At 42.5% G+C, this 21,628-nt stretch overlaps 1 long non-coding RNA gene across 1 annotated transcript in view; it reads left to right on the top strand.

Moving 5' to 3' along the window:
- LOC141089001 (uncharacterized) overlaps nt 1-21,628 on the top strand; it is a 123,837-nt gene that overhangs the window by 83,042 nt on the left and 19,167 nt on the right. Inside the window, exon 2 of the long non-coding RNA XR_012232124.1 lies at nt 58-261. This is a non-coding gene — a long non-coding RNA (uncharacterized lncRNA). The remainder of the gene's footprint in view (nt 1-57; nt 262-21,628) is intronic.

Raw genomic sequence — 21,628 nt, 5'->3', positions numbered from 1 at the left:
TTGCCGTCTGAAAAAGAGTTAAAAAAACTAACAACAATATTCCTTACCTTTCCGCAGAGATGATGACAATCCATTTGTCCCACGATGGGTCCAGCTCTGCTACATCTAGATGGTAGGCTGCATGGTTGTATGAAGGTTGCAAGAACTGCCCTGTTGAAGCAACAGTTGGTGAGAAATGGTTGTCATCCTGCAAGCATTCCATTTACCCCTGCAAACCCTATGTTTTAATTTTCCAATAAAGAAGAAACATTTTAAAGGATGGTGAGTGCGTTTTTTCTTCTTTTTCCTATTATGCTGTTCATACTATTTTATACACATCCATGTTCCTCCAAGGTCTGGTTCCCTGCATATCCAACTCATTAAAGGGAGTATCTGTGGATGGTGCCAGCACACATCTTTGCTGCATATAACCAAGAGTTTTGTCAAAGCCAAATGCCAGGAAGAATCAACAACGAAGCAGATAAGTTAAAAACATGACATATCAACAAGAGATTTTAAAAAAACGCGTTTTTGATGTTGGAGATTTTCTGCATCATTTCTGCACCAATAAAGTAAATTAGGTTACTTGCATTTTTTTCATTGCATTTTTTAGTGTGTTTTTTTTTACATGTGTCTGGTTGTGTTGTGATGCTACGGTTTTTCTTTATCTCTTATTGGTATGTCATATGTTAAATAAAGCTGTTTTGTTTTTTATACTTCCTGGTATTTTGCTTTGACAAAACTTTATTGATATAGTTATATGTGGATTGCATGTGTCTTCGATGCATTTCGGTCGGCAGCGGAAATTAACTAAAAATTCTTGTGCATTTTTCACATGCGAATTTTCCACATCTAATGCATGTCTAAGGGGAAAATTCACACATAAAACTCAGCTTCCTCACAAGAGACACTGCCATGTTACGGATTTGAAGAACACATATCAGGTCAGTTTATGTGGAGTTAAAAAAAACTAAATTCCATCCACTTTACTGCAACTGCAAGTTGCCTCATTTTGAACATATTGAAAATATGTAGCATCAAAAACTCATCATTGGCACACAGCCTAAGGCCTCCTTCTCACTTCCTTGTGGTTCCTGTTAAGGATAAAACATGTGTACATAGGTGACATCCATGTGACATCCGTGTTTCCGTGCTTGCTGTCCGTGTGTCAGTGTGTCCTTACATAGTTGCATAGTTAGCAAGGCCGAAAAAGACCTTTGTCCACCCAGTTCAGCCTTTATTCCATCAGACTAAATCCCCAGATGTTTGACCTTCTAAAGAACCTAATAACTGTGAGATACAATATTGTTACGCTCCAGGAAGACATCCAGGCCTCTCTTGAACCCCTCGACTGAGTTTGCCATCACCACATCCTCAGGCAAGGAATTCCAGATTCTCACTGCTCTAACAGTAAAGAATCCTCTTCTATGTTGGTGGAAAAACCTCTCCTCCAGATGCAGAGAATGCCCCCTTGTGACCGTCACCTTCCTTGGTATAAACAGATTCCCGGTGATATTTGTATTGTCCCCTTATATACTTATACATGGTTATTAGATCGCCCCTCAGTCGCCTTTTTTCTAGACTAAATAATCCTAATTTTGCTAATCTCTCTGGGTATTGAAGTTCCTCCATCCCTTTATTAATTTTGTTGCCCTCCTTTGTACTCGCTCTAGTTCCATTATATCCTTCCTGAGCACCAGTGCCCAAAACTGTACACAATACTCCAAGTGCGGTCTTACCAGGGATTTGTACAGAGGCAGTGTAATGCTCTCATCATGTATATCCACACCTCCTTTAAAGAACCCCATGATCCTGTTTCCCTTGACAGCCACTGCTGGCACTGGCTGCTCCAGGTAAGTTTATTATTAACTAGGATCCCCAAGCCCTTCTCCATGTCAGATTTACGCAGTGGTTTCCCGTTCAGTGTGTAATGGTGATATTGATTCCTTCTTACCATGTGTATAACCTTACATTTATCATTGTTAATCCGCATCTGCCACCTTTCGGCCTAAGTTCCTAACTTATCCAGATCCATCTGTAGCAGAATACTATCTTCTCTTGTAGTGACTGCTTTACATAGTTTTATATAATCTGCAAATAGCGATATTTTACTGTGTAAACCTTCTACCAGATCGTTAATAAATGTGTTGAAGAGAATAGGTCCCAACACCGACCCCTGCGGCACCCCACTGGTCACAGCGACATGTACCAGGCAATGAGAGTTGTATTAAGCAGCAGCTGTGTAACTCCTGTGTAAAATGAAGAATTAAAGTAAAAAAGTTTGTAGACGCCACTCCATTACTAACCCCTAGGCTTGATGTCACCTGACAAAACAAAGGTGGCATCAACCCCAACCCTATTACCCCACTTGCCACCGTCACAGTGTAAGTGGGAAGAGTGATGCTAAGCACCAGATTTGGCGCATCTTATGGATGCGCCATTTCTGGGGTGGCTAAGGGCTGATATTGGTAGCCTGGGGGGGCAATATCTCTGACCACTTCCCAGGCTATTGATATCAACCGACAGCTGTCTGTTTAGCCTTTGCTGGTTTGAATTTATAGGAGGAGTCTATGAAATTTTTTTCTGGAGTCCCCTGTAAATTCATCAGGAAAGGCTAAGCAAACATCTGTGAGCTGTTATTAATAGTCTGGGAACCTTTTTGCATATTGTCCCTTTTCCCAGATCATTAAAATCAGCCCCCAGTCATGGGCTTTCCCTCTGTTGGTTATGAAAATTGCACAGGAGCCCACACCATTTTTTAATTTAATTCTTTATTTTGCATCGGAGTTACACAGCTGCTGGTGAATACAACTCCCAGCATTGTAGCCTGGTCGAACTTATCACTGGAGACCAGATGACAATGATGAGAGCTGCCTTCAGCAGTCCGCATCTGGGAACAACGCACACTGTACTACTTTTTCCCAGGCGCCGGCGACTGAAGACAACTCTCATCATTGTCTCCTGATCACTCTGATCTCAGCGCGAGCAGGGGACAATGATGAGAGATGCCGTCAGCAACTGGCACATGGTAACAGCATGAACTGTACCGCTTATTTCCAGGCACCGATACGTGTCACGCTCATAACACATGAATGTCATCCATGTGTCATCAATGTGCACGTGTGCGGCATGCATTTTGTCTGTGCTGAGCAAAAAAAACTGTCATGTCTGTGGGTTATTCACACAGACACACGGTCCATGTGATCCAATAGATACAATGGGTGTGCATGAGTCAGTATTTGCGGCCCTTAAAAGACGGCCCACATACATGCCCAAAAACAGATGTATGAAGAAGGCCTAAAGTGAGTTGCAAACGTGTTGCATGTAGTAGTGCTAGGTCAGAGTCACATTAGCGTGTCACATCGATACGTTGATATCGCTTGGCTCCTTCTCTGTTGTGAGCGGGAGCCGAGTGTGCTCCGATCGGCTCTCATGAAAGTATTGTAGCACAGCTATAGAGGAGACAGAGAAAGTAATTTCTCCATCTCATCTACTGCCGGCGTCTGAGTGAATTGCACTGCACTCTGGCGATATACACTTACTGTATATGGGTGCGTGCGATTCAAACTTTGCATGCTGCGTTTTTTTCTCGTCCGATTGCGATCCCATCAGAGCAGGAAAAAAACGCCATTGAGAACACAAGCATAGGAGCCGATTGACATTAGTGTATCACATCCGATGTGAGCGCTAGTGTGTCTCCGGCCTTCGGTTGAATTCACATTGGTGTCTGGAGTTCCATTTTTCTGTTCTTTTATATGAACAGTAAAAATATGAAAAATAGATCTGTTGTATGACTGACACAAACGGCGGCGCCATATGGCCTTGATTAACTATGATGGAATCCATTTGGCTGTCATTTTTACTCTGAAAATAATGTGCAGTATTGCTTTTTTTCTAGCAAAACTTGTGGAACATGCAACAAAGCCTCCTAACACAGGCTCTGACACAAGTGTGAGCTTAGGATCACCTGCAGTATTTCTTTATAGCTAAATCCATTCATGAGATTGCATTGCGCGTGGCGTTGTAGACATTTGTCCCCTAGAGGGTGCTCTATGCTCATTAAATACACTAGAGAGGACATTGAATCGGAAAACTTGGAAGTGAACTTGTTTTTACCTCAGGAAGCTGCACCTGTCTGTATCATGTTCTGTGGGTAAAGAGGTTAATGATAAAAGAAAAGGAACGTGTCAGCCTGTCACAACTGGTTTCTACTCCTGAGTGCATTGCTCAAGAAGCTTATTACTCTTCCATCCATTCATGCTCATTCAGTAAATCAATCCATATTTATTAGCTATTCTATTGGCCTTAAATGGGACCTGTCACTTACCGTATTTCATTTTTACCTGGTGTAAAGGCCACTATTCGCCTAAATCTGGCGTTGCTTATTTTTTTTGTCCGTGAGCCTCTCAAATCCAGCGATATGGCCCTCTCTTCCCTGTACATAAATCAAAATCTTTTTAGCCAACCGGGAGTGGTGACTTGGGTAATTAAACTAGATTTTTAGATAAGGAAGACGGTGCCAAACTTTGGAGGTAGAAGTGGTTCGAAAAGGCCAAAATCAAGTTTTTTGGTAACCACCACATTGCAATAAAATGCAGTAACAGGAGGTCAAAACATTGTATCTACCCCAATATGGTATCAATAAAAATGTCAGCTCAGGGTGCAAAAAATAAACTCCCACACCATCCCAGATCAGGAAAAATGGGGACGCTATGGGTCTCGGAAAATGACAACATAAGCAACATATTTTTTTCTTAGGGTTCACAAGTTGCGGATTCCATTGCGGATTTTTCCGCGCAGATTCTGCTGAATCCACAGGTAAAATTACCTGCATTTTACCTGCGGATTCCCTGCGGGTTTTCTGCAGATTTTGTGCGGATTTTGCCTGCATTTTTGCAGCTGCGGATTCCTATAATGGAAGAGGTGTAAAAACGCTGTGGATTCTGCACAGAGAATTGACATGCTGCAGGAAAAAAACCGCTGCATTTCTGCGCAGAATTTTCCGCACCATGTGCACAGCGGTTTTTGTTTTCCTTAGGTTTACATGGTAGTGTACACCACATGGAAAACTGCTGCAGATCCACAGGGTCAAATCCGCTGCGGATCCGCAGCCAAATCCGCGACATGTGCACATGCCCTAACAAATTTTGGATTTTTTTTTCACCACTTAAATAAAAAAAAGGACTAATACATGTTTGGTATCTACAAACTCATAATGGCAGGTCAGTTTTAGCTTTTAGTGAACATTGTAAATAAAAAAAATTATGCAATTGGGGAATTGCACATATTTTGCAATTTCAGCACACTTGGAATTTTTTTCCCCGTTTCCCAGTACACTATATGGTAAAATCAATGGTGTCGTTCAAACGTACACCTCGTCCCGCAAAGATCAAGCCCTCACATGGCCATAGAAAAATAAAAAAAAAATATGGCTCTGGGAAGAAGGGGAGCAAAAAATGAAAATGCAAAATTGGAAAATCCCAAGGTCATGATGGGGTTAATATGGATGGTCCCTAAACACCAATAACCTATCTTTCCATATGCCACATCATCTGAATAGTGAGTAATAAGGAAAGCAGGAATAGCTCGGAATTAAAACCTTGCATGGGAAGGATGGGCTGATAAGGGCGCTGAACCCTGGAGGGTGCCGCCACCCTGATATATACTACAAAATATAAAAATAGGGCCCGCACACCTTTAGAATAAAATGAATGTACATACACAATGTGTCAGCACACTGAGATTAATTGATACATAAATTTCAATATTTCTGTAGACATTAAGGAGGCAAGGTACTTAGTTAGAGTTTTTTTTTATCAAAGAGCCCAAAAGACATTCAACCACTTCAAGCTGTACCTTTTAATGTGGATGTTCCCTAACCACTATATGTCTTAATTCTCTATGTGCCAAACCAGCCTTGTCTGAACAGGGAGTGAAAAGGAAACCAGACATATCTCTGCAAACATTTTAATCTCATGCTGAATTCTGAAATATTTGAAATATAGCTAAATCAAAGCTTGGAATAAATAATTCAGGACCGTATTTCCTTACACATTATCTGAAAGAGTTAAACCTATCCCCACTAATATTTACCTCAATGGTGTACAACAGTTAGGTCATTTGTATTTCTACCGGTCTTATTTGCATAGATTTCCCTAAACAAAGGGTGAAGTAGAGAAAGAGTTAACGCTTGAAATAATCTGAAGGACCTCAGCCCAGAGTACAGAGGTTAAGTATTATTTCTATACAGTTCCTTTCCAGCGCTGCAATAAGTCAATATTTATCCATTATTGGTTGACATACAGGGCTAAAAGAGAGGAGAGAAATGATTTATAGACCAGAAGTGGCTTTTCCCCTGTGTGCTCACTACTTTGTGGAGAAGAAGGGTGGGTCTCCTATGGACTTACGGAGATGATGGACAGAGAACATGTGACCACACAATGGAGACACACGACTGACCTCAGCCACTGGCTGCTATGTCTAAAAGTAATTTCCACTTCTTAAAGAGGTGGAAGAACAAGCTAGTAATAGGGTAAACAAACACCTGGGCTGTAATGTTACTCTTTGAGGAATGGATCTTGAGAGCCTTGGCTTTCTGCCTGCTAGACTAGACACACATAGCTGATAAGCTCCAAGTAGGAATGTCCAGACATTTCCAAGAAGCTCTTTCCTCTTTGCATTCATAAACATAACACCAGACAGTTGATGAAGATGGAGATTAGATGGCAACATCTATGGTTCCAAAACAGTCAGATACAATCAGCTGAAATCATTAAAATCATGACTGCAAATTTTTGGACATGTCTAAACAATATTTTGTTGAGTGCAGTTAGTAATCATGATGAGGGGTGTATTAAGTGTATTAATGGTGGGAGGCAGAGGTAGCAGTTGTGTCTGGAGCCCAAGAATCCTCTGCCACATAAGAAGACATCATCATTATAGATATAGTCACTACAGCTAATCATTGGTCAGCACGCTGGTGGGTTCAAATCCCACCAAGGACAACATCTGCAGGGAGGTTGTACGTTCTCCCTGTGTTTCCTTGAGTTTCCTCCCACACCCCAAAGGTATCCTGATAGAGAATCTAGGTTGTGAGTCCCAATGGCAACAGTGCCAATAAAGTCTGTAAAGTCCTCTTGAATTAAAGGAGCTATATAAGTGTAATAAATAAATAAATTGGTCTTAGCGCTCTTCTGCTGTCTAACTTGGCATCACTACTGTAGACAGTGATCGCACCAGGAAACACTTGTTGTATATGGAAATTTACCACTGCAGCCCTGTAAACAAAGACCGATAAGGGGGAGCAATGGAAAAGGGACGAAGGTTGCAGGGCTTCAATAGGTAGATGTAATTTATTTTACATCAACCCCTTTATCAAAAATCATCATGCTTTTGACCAGCTAATGGTTATTTTACCATGTGGCATAATTATGCTGACTTTAATGCCTGCAACTCTACAACAAAGTATATGTTTTTCAGAATTTGCAACAAATTTCCCAAGTTGAAATGCAGAGAGCAAAATCTGTGGCCAAGCTCCTATAAAGTCCAGGTAGGGAGGAAATACCAGTTGCTTGAGAACAAGTTTTATCTAGTAAATGTACCTTTCTCATCAAATTTATTCCGCCACTGTGTCTTGTCTTTTCTATTAAAACCACTATTTGATGTATAATAAAATGTGGATACAACTATTTGGAAAGTGTTTGGTGCTCGGCCCTGCTAGGGTTGTGACGGTAGCAGGTAAAAAGATTTGTAAAAATGATTTGCTGTTTCTAGAACATTAATACAATAAGAGATATTTCTAAATAAAAATACAATTCTGGTTTGGTATTAAGAAACAAAATAGCACAATAACTAAATAATACACATCATTTAATAATTTCTCTTAAAGGGGTTTTCTAAGTTTGGACAATTTTTTAGAACAGGCCATCAATATATGATCTATGGAGGTCCAAGTCTCAGCACATTTGCCAACCATCTGTTCCAAGTGGCGGTTGTGTTCTGCTCTGCTTACCTTCATGCCATCTTTGTAGCAGCTGTATTGGGTATTGCAAAACGCTTCAAAATCTTGTAAATCTGCTGGTACATAGAAGTCATGCAGGTAAACAGAGCAGAAGAGAAATAGCTAATTGTGAGGGGTGCCAAGAGTTGGACCTCCACTAATTGGTTATTGATGGTCTACCGTAAGAAGAGAACATTAACTAGAACTACTGATGGAGTCATTTTGACTCCTTTCGTTTTTTATTTCTCTTCTGTGACTACATTTTTCAGAATTCCGGCTTGAAACTCGGTGAATTTTCCTCAAATATGATGTGAAAAAAGATTTTGTGAGAATAAATAATTTTGGTGAAAAATTTGCGCGTTTTTTTCAAAATTTACCAAGAACTACTGAAGGGAGTCATTTTGACTACCTACTATATTTTGAGGTCCTTTTGTCACTAAGTGTTGCTATAAAGTTTTGTGCATAATTTTTTCACTCTGTCTTATTTACCCTGATGTTCATATAGATGTAGTTCAATTTACATGTCAACTTTTCACATTTTCCTTGTGTTTTACCTGCTTGTATTACTGTGTAATACTGAACAAAATAGCTTGTTTACTCTAGGCTCTTATCTTATCAGATTTGATGAGAAATCTACTCGATCGGAGAGACTGCAAACGGACAAGTTTGCTCTATTTTCTACTGTGTGGGACAGGTTTATTGAAAATTGTATTGCGTGTTACAAACCTGGCCCATACATAACGGTGGATGAGCAACTTTTCCCAAGCAAAACTAGGTGTCCATTCACGCAGTACATGCCTTCCAAACCAGATAAATATGGCCACAAATATTGGCTAGCTGTTGGTAAGGAGAGCAAATATCTGGCAAATGGCTTCCCTTATCTAGGCAAAAGATGACACACGCCGTGCTGAGGACCGTTTAGCTGACCATGTGGTAATGAAGTTATTGGACCCGTTTTTGAAAAAAGGTCGCAATGTTACAACTGATAATTATTTTACTTCAGTAAAATTAGCTAAACAGCTAAAAAGCAAAGGAACAACCATCGTGGGAACACTGAACAAGATAAGGCGAGAAGTGCCTAAAGAAATAAAATCCATGAAAGAGGAATTGTACAACACTAAAGTGTTTAGAAATGAAGACAATTTTACACTTACAGTATATCAAGGAAAGCCCAACAAAAATGTTGTCATTTTGAGTTCCGTCCATCCAGATGTTGTTGTTGCGTCTGATTCCGCTAAAAAAACTCCAGAAACGGTAAAGTTTTACAATGAAACAAAATATGGAGTAGATGTAGTGGATCAGATGGCACGAAAATATACCACACGAACATGCACAAGGAGATGGCCTGTTCATGCATTTGAAAATGCCTTAGACTTTGCGGGTATAAATGCATGAATAATATTCAAGGAGATTACTCACCAAAAAATGTCACACAAGGCATTTTTGCAAACGCTTGTGAGAGAGTAGAGTGGTCCTTATGTCACAGATAGGGAAAAGGGTTCCACGTCCCAAGTTTCTACATGCTCAGAAGTGATGGTTCAAACAAAATTATGCCAGATCAAAGAAAAGTGCAAGAAAAATAGATCTGTCAGCAATTGTAAGACTTGTGGTAAGTCTTTGTGTGGGCAATGTACTGCCATAAATCAAAGGCAATGCCTAAAATGCGAAACACCAAATGTTTAGAAGGTGAATTCTGCGCCATATTTTCATTTTTATGCTCCTCCACCTACATTTTCTCTGCTTTTTGTTCTTCAGTTGTTGTTTATATGTGTGCACTTGAATAAAAAAAAATGTTTGAAAAACGTCTATTATAATTATTGTTATTTTCTGTAGAAAAATAAGAAAAGCAGAAAAAAAACAATCAAAAGCATTACTGTTGGATCTCACAATAATAATACATTACAAAAAATATAATTATTAATAAATAACCACAAATGAAACTCTAAAAATAAACGAAAACAAGCAAGGAGTCAAAATGACTCCTTTCAGTAGTTCTAGGCGGGGTCACGAGTCCAGTAGTCCTAGTGTTAATATTCTGAACCTGGAAAACTCCATAAAATGAGATGTCCGCCTTGGGCAAGCCGTGATTTTTTGGAAGATTCCCCAGATTCTACCTGTTGGGGTATTCATCCACTGAGCATCCATAGCTGTGATTTAAGTGGCTTCTGCATCATGTGCCTTAGGTGCTGAGTGGGAAAATACAAGTCACCATCTTTGGTTTATTTAGCTACAAGACTGGGACAGTGAACTGAATATTTGATCTAGGTAAAGGAAAACCTATCTGTGAGTTTCTAAGGGGGCTTCATTAAAGAGGACTGCCCTGGACGTAAACCCAATAAACTAAAAATAATGAGCCAATTGAATAAGAAGAGGAGTCATAGAGCGTTTTCAATGACAAGTAAATTATATAACCATTTTATTTAAATTAAAAAATACACATTTAGTGGCGTACCACGTGTTCAACCTCTGCACAGGAGCTTAATAGATGAGGGTGCCCACTATCACCTTAAAAAACTGCCTATTGTCTAAGTTAATTTTCATGGCTCACAATTACAGGTGGATTAGAGCATGAATTTGGGCAGGGGCAGACATATCATTGGTGCAATCTGGGCAACCACACAGGAGTCCAAAAGGTAAGGTGGCCACCTTTAAAGGTGGATTTGTGTATCATGATGAGCCACTGGAAAGGGCCCATATATTGTTCTTGCACAGGGGCCCTCTTCTGTCTGTGTCCTGAATTAGGGAGTAGGGTATGTTTAACTATTTAAGGGCAAGGGGTCCATAAATTCTTGTATGGCGGCCCTCTGCCATCTGTGTCCTCTCCTTTTGTACATGACTGTTGATACTTTCCTAAACGAGAGCAATTCCCACTCACTTGTAGCATTCATCCTGAAAGCTGTAGAACATGCAAATCTAAATCAGGGTGACCTTTACTTCTACAAACATTTTATGTTAAATTCTTTACACTTCAGTTTATTTTTATCCCAAATCCACCCTAAGTGCAATCTATGCAAAAACAATAAAAGTAAAAGAATAAACAGAACGAGTGATGACATGTGAGCAATGTATAGACTTCAGCTTCAAGATGCAAATAACATTTTCATATAACAGCCCTCAACTATGGAAAATACTCAGAGATTTGCATAGACGATAATAATGTGAATTTTATTACACTTTTCTATTGGGCTATCTGGTTGTCGGCATGTCTGACGGAGACTGTGTTGCCACCCACTGCATCTCTTCTCCTGTAGATGAGGTGTTTCTTTACAAACTACAGCGTCCAGTTGTCATATTAATTATTACACAGGGTAATGACTGAAATAGTCAAAATAAGGAGGGGGTGAGGGAACTCAAGAGAGGCCTTTCTTGGTGCTCAAAGATTTCGAAAAGGAAGGCTTACAACAAAGCATTAATTGGTCTGCAGAAATAGTCTGACAAGGCATGGAAGATAGGTTTCATACAGCCAGGCAATTGTGAAAGGGGGAAGAGGCCTGTGAATAGACCCCACGCTTCTTTTCTAAACTCTCTTGCTGAGCAAAAAATGGACTGCATCTTGAATACAGGCCTGATCTTGAATGCTATACCCAGCAGAGAAAGAAAAAAATGCACCATTTATTGAAAGTTTCTTCCAGCTATTCATGGTGTTGTGTGGGGAGAATCAGCTGGATTTGTTTACCATGAAAGACCCTTATTTTATTTTCTCTCCTCCGAGTAAAGAAAGACTCGGTCCTACAACTCCGACCGGTCCTACTGTAACAAAATGATGTGTAACAAATGTACAGACGCTCCTAATGGATTGTAGTCATTTACAGACGAACGACTTTATTCTGCCAGTTCAAGAAAAGGTATTTAATGTAAATGGCTCTTTAAGAAAGAAGAAAAAAAACACACAGCTTATCCGTCTATATGGGACATAAAAAGGACTACGTAGAGTGGTTTCTAAGGGGGGTTCTAAGCTAATAAAATGGTGACAGTTCAGGATTAAATCGAAAAAAAGAAATAGGTAAAAAGGATTATTCTGGCTGGTAAAATTAGGTACACTTATCCCAGTCAGCCATACCCAGCTCCTAATATTTAGAGGTCTCACAAACAATCATTGTGCTAATCATGTTGATTTGCTGAGAATAAAACGCTTTATGTGATTAAACGGAAAAATGTAAATTAAAATATCATGTCCATTTTTTTTAAACTCAGGTCACTGTCTTAGAAAAAAATTTAAATGGAGTGTATTGAGTTAATCATGAATAACAGATATTTGTTTGTTTTTTTTTTTCAAAGCAACTTTTGGCATATCACTAAAATATGCCATTCCTTACAGATCCATGGGTATTCACCATCTGGGATTCCTTACTAATGACTTGGATAAGCTGATTGAATAGGGATGAGCGAGTATACTCGTTAGGATTTGGTACTCGGCGAGTAATGAGGTACTCGCGGTACTCGAATCCTAGCGAGTAAATTTCACTACTCGCCTCGCAATATTCATATCTCCCGCCCGGCAAGTTTTAGCCAATCACAGTAAAGCCGCTGCCTTTTTTGTTGTGGCATTACTGTGATTGGCTGGCTGTGCAGCGTCACTGTATCACTAGAGCCTATGGAGAGCGGTTGTATCAGCTGATGTGGCAGCTCTCCAAGGGAGATCGACATGGGACCCTCGTTATTATTGGATTACGGCGGAAAGGTAAGTATAGGTTGCATTATTATTTAAATTTTTTTACAGGTGATCAATGGCTTCAGGGAATTAGGTGTGTGCGGTGAGTATGTATTCTATGTTATGTGTTGTATGTTATGTGTATGTACTGTATGTTATATGTTGTATGTTCTGTATGTATTTTTTTTTTTTACATTAACCACATAAGCCGGATGATGGGCATACTACTTTCCCATCATCCGCTAATTCTGTTACTGTAGCGGGCATAGCCGGATGGGACAAGTAGTCCCATCGGACGATGCCCGCACAGAGCCAGCAAAGCCGGCACAGCCCCCACAGGCCCCACAGCTCCGCACAGCCCCACACACACACACAGCCCCACCGACCCCAGAACACATTCTCCACGCACACATAGTCTCCGCCCACACACATTCTCTGCCAATTACTCGCATTTCCCATAGACTTTCATTGGACTCAGTACTCGTTATGAGTACCCGAGTATTAGGAGCTACTCGTAACGAGTACAGCGAGTCCGAGTATTTCACTACTCGCTCATCCCTATGATTGAACTATTAGTATGTAGTGATCGGAGGACCATGGATGTTTGGGTCCGTCGGGTTCAGCCGAACACTTAAAAAAGTTTGGTTTGGGTACTCAAATCGGGAACCCATTCAAATTAATGGGGATCAGAACATCCGTCTTTTCCCACTGGTGTCTTCTGTGTGACACTGCAAGAAACACCGGCTTTGATCGGCGGTAAGTTCGTTACTGACGATCAGAGTGCTCCGGTTTCCATGCTGATATGATGTGAGCCAGCAGCTGTGACCAGCGGTAAAAAGGTTAGCAGGTAGCAGGCATCGTACGCTTGGTTTCGCTGACAGCAGTGTTCAAGAGAGTATTCATCAGTCGGCGCCTGTGCAATAAATTAAATAATTAAATAAAATGACCTGGGGACCCCTCTATTTTTGTCTAGTAGTGCAGAAAAAAACGACAAATGCGGGCTGCAGCCCTCAGCTTTAAGTGATATCTTGGCTGGCTTTCCAAAATAGAGGGGTCCCCACGCCTTTTTTTTTATTATGGCATGAGGTTCCCCTTCATTTTTGATAACCAGCCAAGCTAATCTGCTGCCTGTGACCGCTGGTAATCTCAGCTTAGTGTCTCCTGGATTGACAGCTGAATGGTGGCATCATGCCAGCGCTCAGCCATGCAATCTAGATGTAGCTGAGTTGGCCTCTTTGTTGGAAAAATGAATTGTCGTCGGACAGGTGAGGAATATGGTGTTCTTATTATTTTTAATTTTACAGTAATGAGCAAAAGAGAGAAAGGAGTGTTAATATCAATTAAGGGAATTTTTTTCTGTATGTTTATTTCAGTTAAAGGACTTTTTTCTGTGTGTTTTTTAACGTAAACTTATGTTAGAAAACTCCATTACTAACCACCTGAACATAAAAAAGTAAAAAAAACAAATCATGAGGAAACAGCCTAACCAAGCCCAATCAAATGACAAATGCACTGACAGGATGCAGCCGGCCTCCATTATATAGGCTGGAGTAGCACAGGTGCTACCTACTGATAAAAGCAGCCACTCACAAACCTACCAAAATTATGGAGGGGGTGGCTGCCTAGTAAAAAAAACACTAGCATATGTGTATGCATAGGACGCTATTCACATAGATATGTGTGATGCAGGTGTCTGGCTTGCAGCCAATTGATGACGCCCAAAATTTTATAATAGGCGGGCTGCCCAGCACCAAAAAAATGCAACATACTAGGAATGACGCCCCAGTATACCCAGCCATCAAAAAGAGTCCCGGCTGCATCCTGCAAAAAGATAGTAAAAAGTGCAAAAAAGAAGATGACAAGATAATTACTAACCCCTGGGTTTGATGCCAGCTGACATTACAAATCTTACATCAAACCCACAAATATTACCCCACTTGCCACCCCACCAATGCAAGCGGGAAGAGCCGGGCAAAGTGCAAAAATTGGCGCATCTAATAAATGAGCCTTTTCTGGGGTGGCTGCAGACAGCTATTTTTAGGCTGGGGAGGGTCAATACCTATGGGCCCTTCCTAGTCTGTCTGCTTCCCCATGCCATTTTTTTAAAATTATATAAATTATTTTTTAAAAAATGGAGTGGGAGCCCCTCTATTTTTGATAACCAGCTAAGATAACGCTAAAAGCTAAGGGCTGCAGACCGCAGCTGTCAGCTTTGCCTGCACTGGTTAGCAAAAATAGAGAGGACCCCACTGCATTTTCTTATTTTATTTTTTTATTGCACCGCACCGGCTGATGAACATTCTCACCGTTGTACATCTGCTCTCGTTGCTGTCAGTGAGACCAGGCATACAATGATGAGAGTAGTACTCTCCTCTTCCAATGCCTGTGACTAGCGGCAACCTTTTTACCGCCGGTCACAGCTGCTGGATCACATGCTGTCATTTGTATGACAATGTGGGAATTGCAGCGCTCTGCCCGTCAGCAATGAACTTACCGCTGATCAGACCCGGTGTTTCTCTCACTGTCACACAGATGACAGGTTGGGAAATGCTGGATGGTTGGGCTGCCAAACCCAAACAGTTACATGGACTTCATCTCATAGATGTGCGATTCATGTCGGGAACTTGTAAATCTGAGAATGAGGTATTCCATTCCATGTTCTAAGGTGAATTCTGGCCTTTCAATCCAGGTTGGTGAGTGAATGGTCCCCTGTTAAGGAAGATGGGGAAGATGAATTTTAGTGTTCTTCACCCAAGTTTGGTAAAATCTATCAAGGTAAAAAAATTTACAACATTGTCCAATTCATTTTTTTTGTCTGAAAATTCTCATATTGTGACCAGTTAATTTGTTATGCCACACGACAAACATTGGTGGCATACCTCCACAATCCCTGCTGATCAGTAGTAAAAATAATAGCAGCACTTGCAAAGCTCTGTGTCACTCGATCACCTGCCTACTGTGCCTTTCCAGGTGGTTGCATGGTCACCCTTTACAGTCAATTTTATTTGATAGCAATTAGGGATATACCTAGATAATCTTGGGCCCCCATAGCAATGTACTGAATTGGTCCACCTGCATTTTGAGGCCCCTGCAATCATGGCAACAGCCAATCAGGTTCCCACAATTGTGACGTGGAAGCGCAATATAGTTGACAGAGGGGTTGGGGTCCTTTGTCTAGCCACTTAAATGCTGTGGTAGCTGTTAATCATAGTATCTAAGTTAAACTATCAGACCTACTGATAGGAGATCGCTAATTTACAAAGCATTTACACTCGCCAGTAGCCAGTAACTTCTGATTTGAGAGCTATATCTGATCTCAGCAGTTTAACCTCTTAAATGAGCATGTGAATTCACTCCACACATCTCCTTCATAACCTAATTTCTGTCAGAAGTATACAACAGATGCCAGGAGAAGTGGGAGGACACCTGCCAGCGGTTGGGGCTGTTCTGCACTGGCCCCATATTAGCTGTGTGGCATGGCACATTTGTCGGGGTACTGTTTGTTCCTGTTGGAAACTAGTGACATATACTGGCGATATGCCACCAATTTATGTAATAAGACAGCCCCATTAATGCATATTTCCAATAGAATTTGATCTAACCAGTGTGATCCCCTCTAATATAAAACTGCTTTATTTCTATTATTGGTAGTTATGCGAAGCCAGATCTCTACTAAGAAACGAGTTACACCATGATAATATATTATACTGTAAATGTTTGCCCCCTGTGACATCAAATATTGTAGGCCAATGTGTTTACTGTTTATATATCTACCATTACGGGATACTGGACCTACCAATGCCTATAACAATGCTTTGTACTTCCGAGGTAGCTTTAATGAGCACTTTTATTTTATGGATGTCCAAAGTTCACTCATGAAAGGTTTCTTCTGAGGTATTTGCATTCATCTCTATCTGATCTTTTCAGTACGTTATTACCCTCATACACAGACCATTCATCTGCTGGTAGTTTTTACAATGATCTAAGTGGTGTAATGCACACATGTATGTAAAATATATATACATATATATTATAATTGGTACTACCACCATACCGTACAAAATGGGCACAACTAAATAATCAAGGGCTAATTTCTGGGCTACAGCTACAAGTAATCGGGGCATTGATGTCCAGGAGAAATACCGTATCTACTAATCAATCATTATTATTATTATTTATTTATAAAGCACCATTGATTCCATGGTGCTTCACATGACAAGATGTTACAAACAAATTACAGGTATCACTTACAGTAAACAAACTAACTAACTGAGTGTTGCCAGTTTTTTCATGGACAGCACTTGCACCAAAAATACGGTCATCTAAACATAGCCTAAGGGACATTTTGATCCGTGAGTTGGATATATCACCATGATTGTTATGCATTCTTCCACGTATGACGCTGTGTTGATTCCAGCATACAACTAAACCTTTCATCCACTCCCAGTAACAAGACAGTATGGGTGCTTACTAGAGTTGAGCGAAACGGGTCGAAAAATTTCAAAAGTCGCCGACTTTTGTCAAAGTCGGGTTTCATGAAACGAAACCCGACCCTAGGATGAGGTCGGCCACGAGGTCGGCGACTTACGCGCCAAAGTCGCGTTTCAAAAGTTTGTTTTGCGCTCTTTTTCAGCCAATCGGGATCCACGGACACTGTGGGCAACGTGATGACCTAGGCACGGGTCACCACCATCTTTCAGAAGGGCATGCAAGTGATTGGCTTGCTTTGGTTGGCGTCACAGGGGGTATAAAAGGGCGTGCACGCCGACCGCCATCTTACTTCTGCCGATCTCAGTATAGGACGAGGTTGCTGCTGATTCTGTAGGGAGAGCGTTAGGCAGGGAAGAAGACAAAAAAACTGCTTCTGCTGCTAGCGATTTGGCCTGCACAACACACCAGTCACTGTGTGTGCAGTGCAAGGGGAGGCTATATAGTGGTGTATCAGTGGTGTTGGTTGTTGGGCTGCCTTCTAAGGCTTCCTGACATTCCTGCATTGCTGTTTACCCACTGCTCCGCAAACTGCTTTTTTAAAAGCAATCCCAATTTTTTTTTTTTTGTCCTGCTGAGAAGAAAAAAAAACTGCTTCTGCTGCTAGCAATTTGGCCTGCACAACACACCAGTCACTGTGTGTGCAGTGCAAGGGGAGGCTATATAGTGGTGTATCAGTGGTGTTGGTTGTTGGGCTGCCTTTTAAGGCTTCCTGACAGGCTGGCATTGCTGTTTACCCACTGCTCCGCAAACTGCTTTTTTAAAAGCAATCCAATCTCCCTTATCCTCTAGTCACTATTGTCACAGCTGTGCCATCGAGCCTGTGACATAGCGCTCAGATATCAGTGGGCCTCACACAATCCAAAAGTGTCCAGTGTCCAAAAGTGTGTGCAGAGATTCAAAATCTCCCTTATCCTCTAGTCACTTTGGTCACAGCTGTGCCATCGAGCCTGTCACATAGCGCTCAGATATTCATTGGGCCTCACACAATCCAAAAGTGTCCAGTGTCCAAAAGTATGTGCAGAGATTCAAAATCTCCCTTATCCTCTAGTCACTTTGGTCACAGCTGTGCCATCGAGCCTGTCACATAGCGCTCAGATATTCATTGGGCCTCACACAATCCAAAAGTGTCCAGTGTCCAAAAGTGTGTGCAGAGATTCAAAATCTCCCTTATCCTCTAGTCACTTTGGTCACAGCTGTGCCATCGAGCCTGTCACATAGCGCTCAGATATTCATTGGGCCTCACACAATCCAAAAGTGTCCAGTGTCCAAAAGTGTGTGCAGAGATTCAAAATCTCCCTTATCCTCTAGTCACTTTGGTCACAGCTGTGCCATCGAGCCTGTGACATAGCGCTCAGATATCAGTGGGCCTCACACAATCCAAAAGTGTCCAGTGTCCAAAAGTGTGTGCAGAGATTCAAAATCTCCCTTATCCTCTAGTCACTTTGGTCACAGCTGTGCCATCGAGCCTGTCACAGAGCGCTCAGATATTCATTGGGCCTCACACAATCCAAAAGTGTCCAGTGTCCAAAAGTGTGTGCAGAGATTCAAAATCTCCCTTATCCTCTAGTCACTTTGGTCACAGCTGTGCCATCGAGCCTGTGACATAGCGCTCAGATATCAGTGGGCCTCACACAATCCAAAAGTGTCCAGTGTACACAAGTGTCTGCAGAAATTCAAAATCTCCCCTGTCCTATAGACACCTTGTACCTTGTTTTACATTACTATATAGTTTGTTGGATTTTGTCTACATTTCTACCAAAAATGAGGAAGGCTGGTGGAAGAGGCCATGGAATTGGGCAGGGGTTGGCAGCTGGTAATGATGGTGTTGGTGGTGGATCTGATGGTAGTGGCAAGAGCAAAATAGGACCGAATGCAGGAGGTGTTGAGCCTGCGTCATCGTCTGGCTACATAAGGCCTCGAACGCTTAGTTTTCTAGGAGTTGGCAAACCGCTTTTAAAGCCAGAGCATCAGGAAAAAGTTTTGTCTTACATTGCTGACTCAGCCTCCAGCTCTATCGCCTCCTCTTCTTCAGTTGTAAAAAGTAAAAGCACTGAGTCGTCATTGGAGGCTCATGTTCATGAACCACACCTTTCCTTGTGTCCTTCACCCCAACCAAGATTGAAGGATGACGCAGGCCATACTACTGATTACTCCATGGAGCTGTTTTCACATACCATGCCTGGATTATCAAGTCAAATGGTGAATTACCCAGGCCAAGATGAATCTGACATGGAGTGCACTGATGCACAGCCGCTGATGGATGATTCTGCTGGTACATTCACTCAGAGCACTACATTGTCCTCGCAGTGTACAGAGCCAGATTCTGACCCTGATGAGACTCAGGTGCCCCTTCCCGCACACTATACCACCATACACGGTGACACAGAGGAAGGTGCACATGACATAGAAGAGGAGGTGATGGATGACCCAGTTGTTGACCCAGATTGGCATCCATTTGGGGAAGAGGGTGCTGCTTCCAATAGCTCAGATGAGGAGCATCCACAGCAGACATCGACATCGCAACAGCTGTTATCTGGCAGGCCCGTAGCACTCCAAAGACAGGTTCCAAACATCAAAAGAGTTGCTGGACAGCTTGTCCAGAGGGTCAAAAGATCACAGCGTGCTAGGCCACAAAATGTCTGCCAAAGTAGGAAGAGTGCAGTGTGGCACTTTTTTGAACAAAATCCTCATGATCAGGCCAAGGTTATCTGTAAGAAGTGCGCAAAGACGTTTAGCCGAGGGAAAAATCTGAAAAATTTGAATACCAGTTGCATGCTTAGACATTTAACCAGCATGCACTTGCAAGCGTGGACACAACACCAAACCTCAAGTGCCACATGTGCAACTGATCACAACGAAGGTAGTCAGCAACGCTACATAGTTTCCCCCACTGTAAGCCCACCGGTTAGCACAGCAGCAAATGTTGAGGTGTCGTTGCAAGGCCACAGCAGTCAGGGAATCCCACTGTTATATCAACGAAAGACTGATTCTAGGCCATCAGAAAGAACACCAACTCCATCACCATCATCAACCCTCTCTCAGTCCGCCCTGTCCACCGCTACTTCCACCATATGCAGCTCTCAAGTCCAGCTCACCATCCCAGACACTATGAGTAGGTCAAGAAAGTACTCAGTCTCTCATCCGCGTACACTGGGTTTGAACGCCCACATTGCCAAACTAATCTCGTTTGAGATGATGCCCTTTCGGTTGGTGGAAAGTACAGCTTTCCGCGAACTCATGGCCTATGCAGTACCACGCTATGACCTACCCAGTCGCCACTTCTTCTCTCGCAAAGCCATCCCAGCCCTCCACCATCATGTGAAAGACCGCATTGTCCATGCACTCAAGCAGTCAGTGAGCGGAAAGGTGCACCTCACAACTGATGCATGGTCCAGTCGGCATGGCCAGGGCCGTTACGTGTCCATCACTGTGCACTGGGTTAATGTGGTGGATGCAGGGTCCACAGGGGACAGCGGTGGTGGGACAGTGCTGCCTAGCCCACGGTATAGGAAACAGTTGGCTGTAGGCGTTCGACCCTCCTCCTCCTCCTCCTCCTAATCCTCCTCCAGAAGCGAAAGCTCGTCCACAGAGCGCAGTCGTACGAGCACTCCATCTGCAGCTGCCACTGTAGCACACGATGTGTCCCCCTATCGAGCAGCTAGTGGAAAGCGTCAGCAGGCTGTGTTGCAGATGATGTGTTTGGGCAACAGACACACCGCCGAGGTGCTGGCCGAGTACTTGAAGCGACAAACTGAGTCATGGCTGGGCAGTGAACATCTTGAGGCAGGCAAGGTAGTTAGTGATAACGGCCGTAATTTTGTGGCAGTCATAGCCCTTTCAAAGCTCAGCCACATACCTTGCTTGGCTCACATCTTGAACCTGGTGGTGCAGTGCTTCCTCAAAAATTATCCGGAGTTAACAGCCCTGCTCCAGAAGGTGCGAAGACTGTGCGCGCACATCCGCCGGTCGCCTGTACACTCCGTTCGTATGCAGAAGCTGCAGCGATTGCTCCACCTTCCCAACCACCGCCTCATTATCGACATTGCAACAAGGTGGAACTCCACCCTGCACACGGTGGAGCGGCTGTGCGAGCAGAGGCAGGCCATAATGCATTTGTGGGAGGATACACGGCCAGGCACTTTGAGAGCAGGCATGGAGTTGACAGGTGTGCAGTGGTCGAAGCTGAAAAACCTTTGTAAAGTCCTTCAGTGTTTTGAGGAATGCACACGGCTGGTAAGCGCAGACGACGCCATCCTAAGCATGAGCATCCCACTTATGCGTCTGCTCATGCAAACTTTGACGCACCTTAAGGAGCAGGCGTCTGCAGCCAATGTTGATGAGGAGGAAGAGGAGGAGGGAATCCTTGATGACATTCAGCCATTGTCTGCTCAGGGACCTCTCCTGGACAAGGTGGAGGAAGAAGAGGAGGAGGAGGATGATGATGGGGATGATTACTTAGGGGAGGAGGATGCATCTCGTGGGGCAAGTGAAAATGTTGGCGTGGCAAG

Source organism: Dendrobates tinctorius, unplaced genomic scaffold (assembly GCF_039654945.1).
Source record: "Dendrobates tinctorius isolate UK_male_01 unplaced genomic scaffold, ASM3965494v1 ptg000043l, whole genome shotgun sequence".
Classification (NCBI taxonomy): domain Eukaryota; kingdom Metazoa; phylum Chordata; class Amphibia; order Anura; family Dendrobatidae; genus Dendrobates; species Dendrobates tinctorius.
Note: the sequence above shows the minus strand (reverse complement) of the source record. Positions and strands in the feature narration are given on the sequence as shown.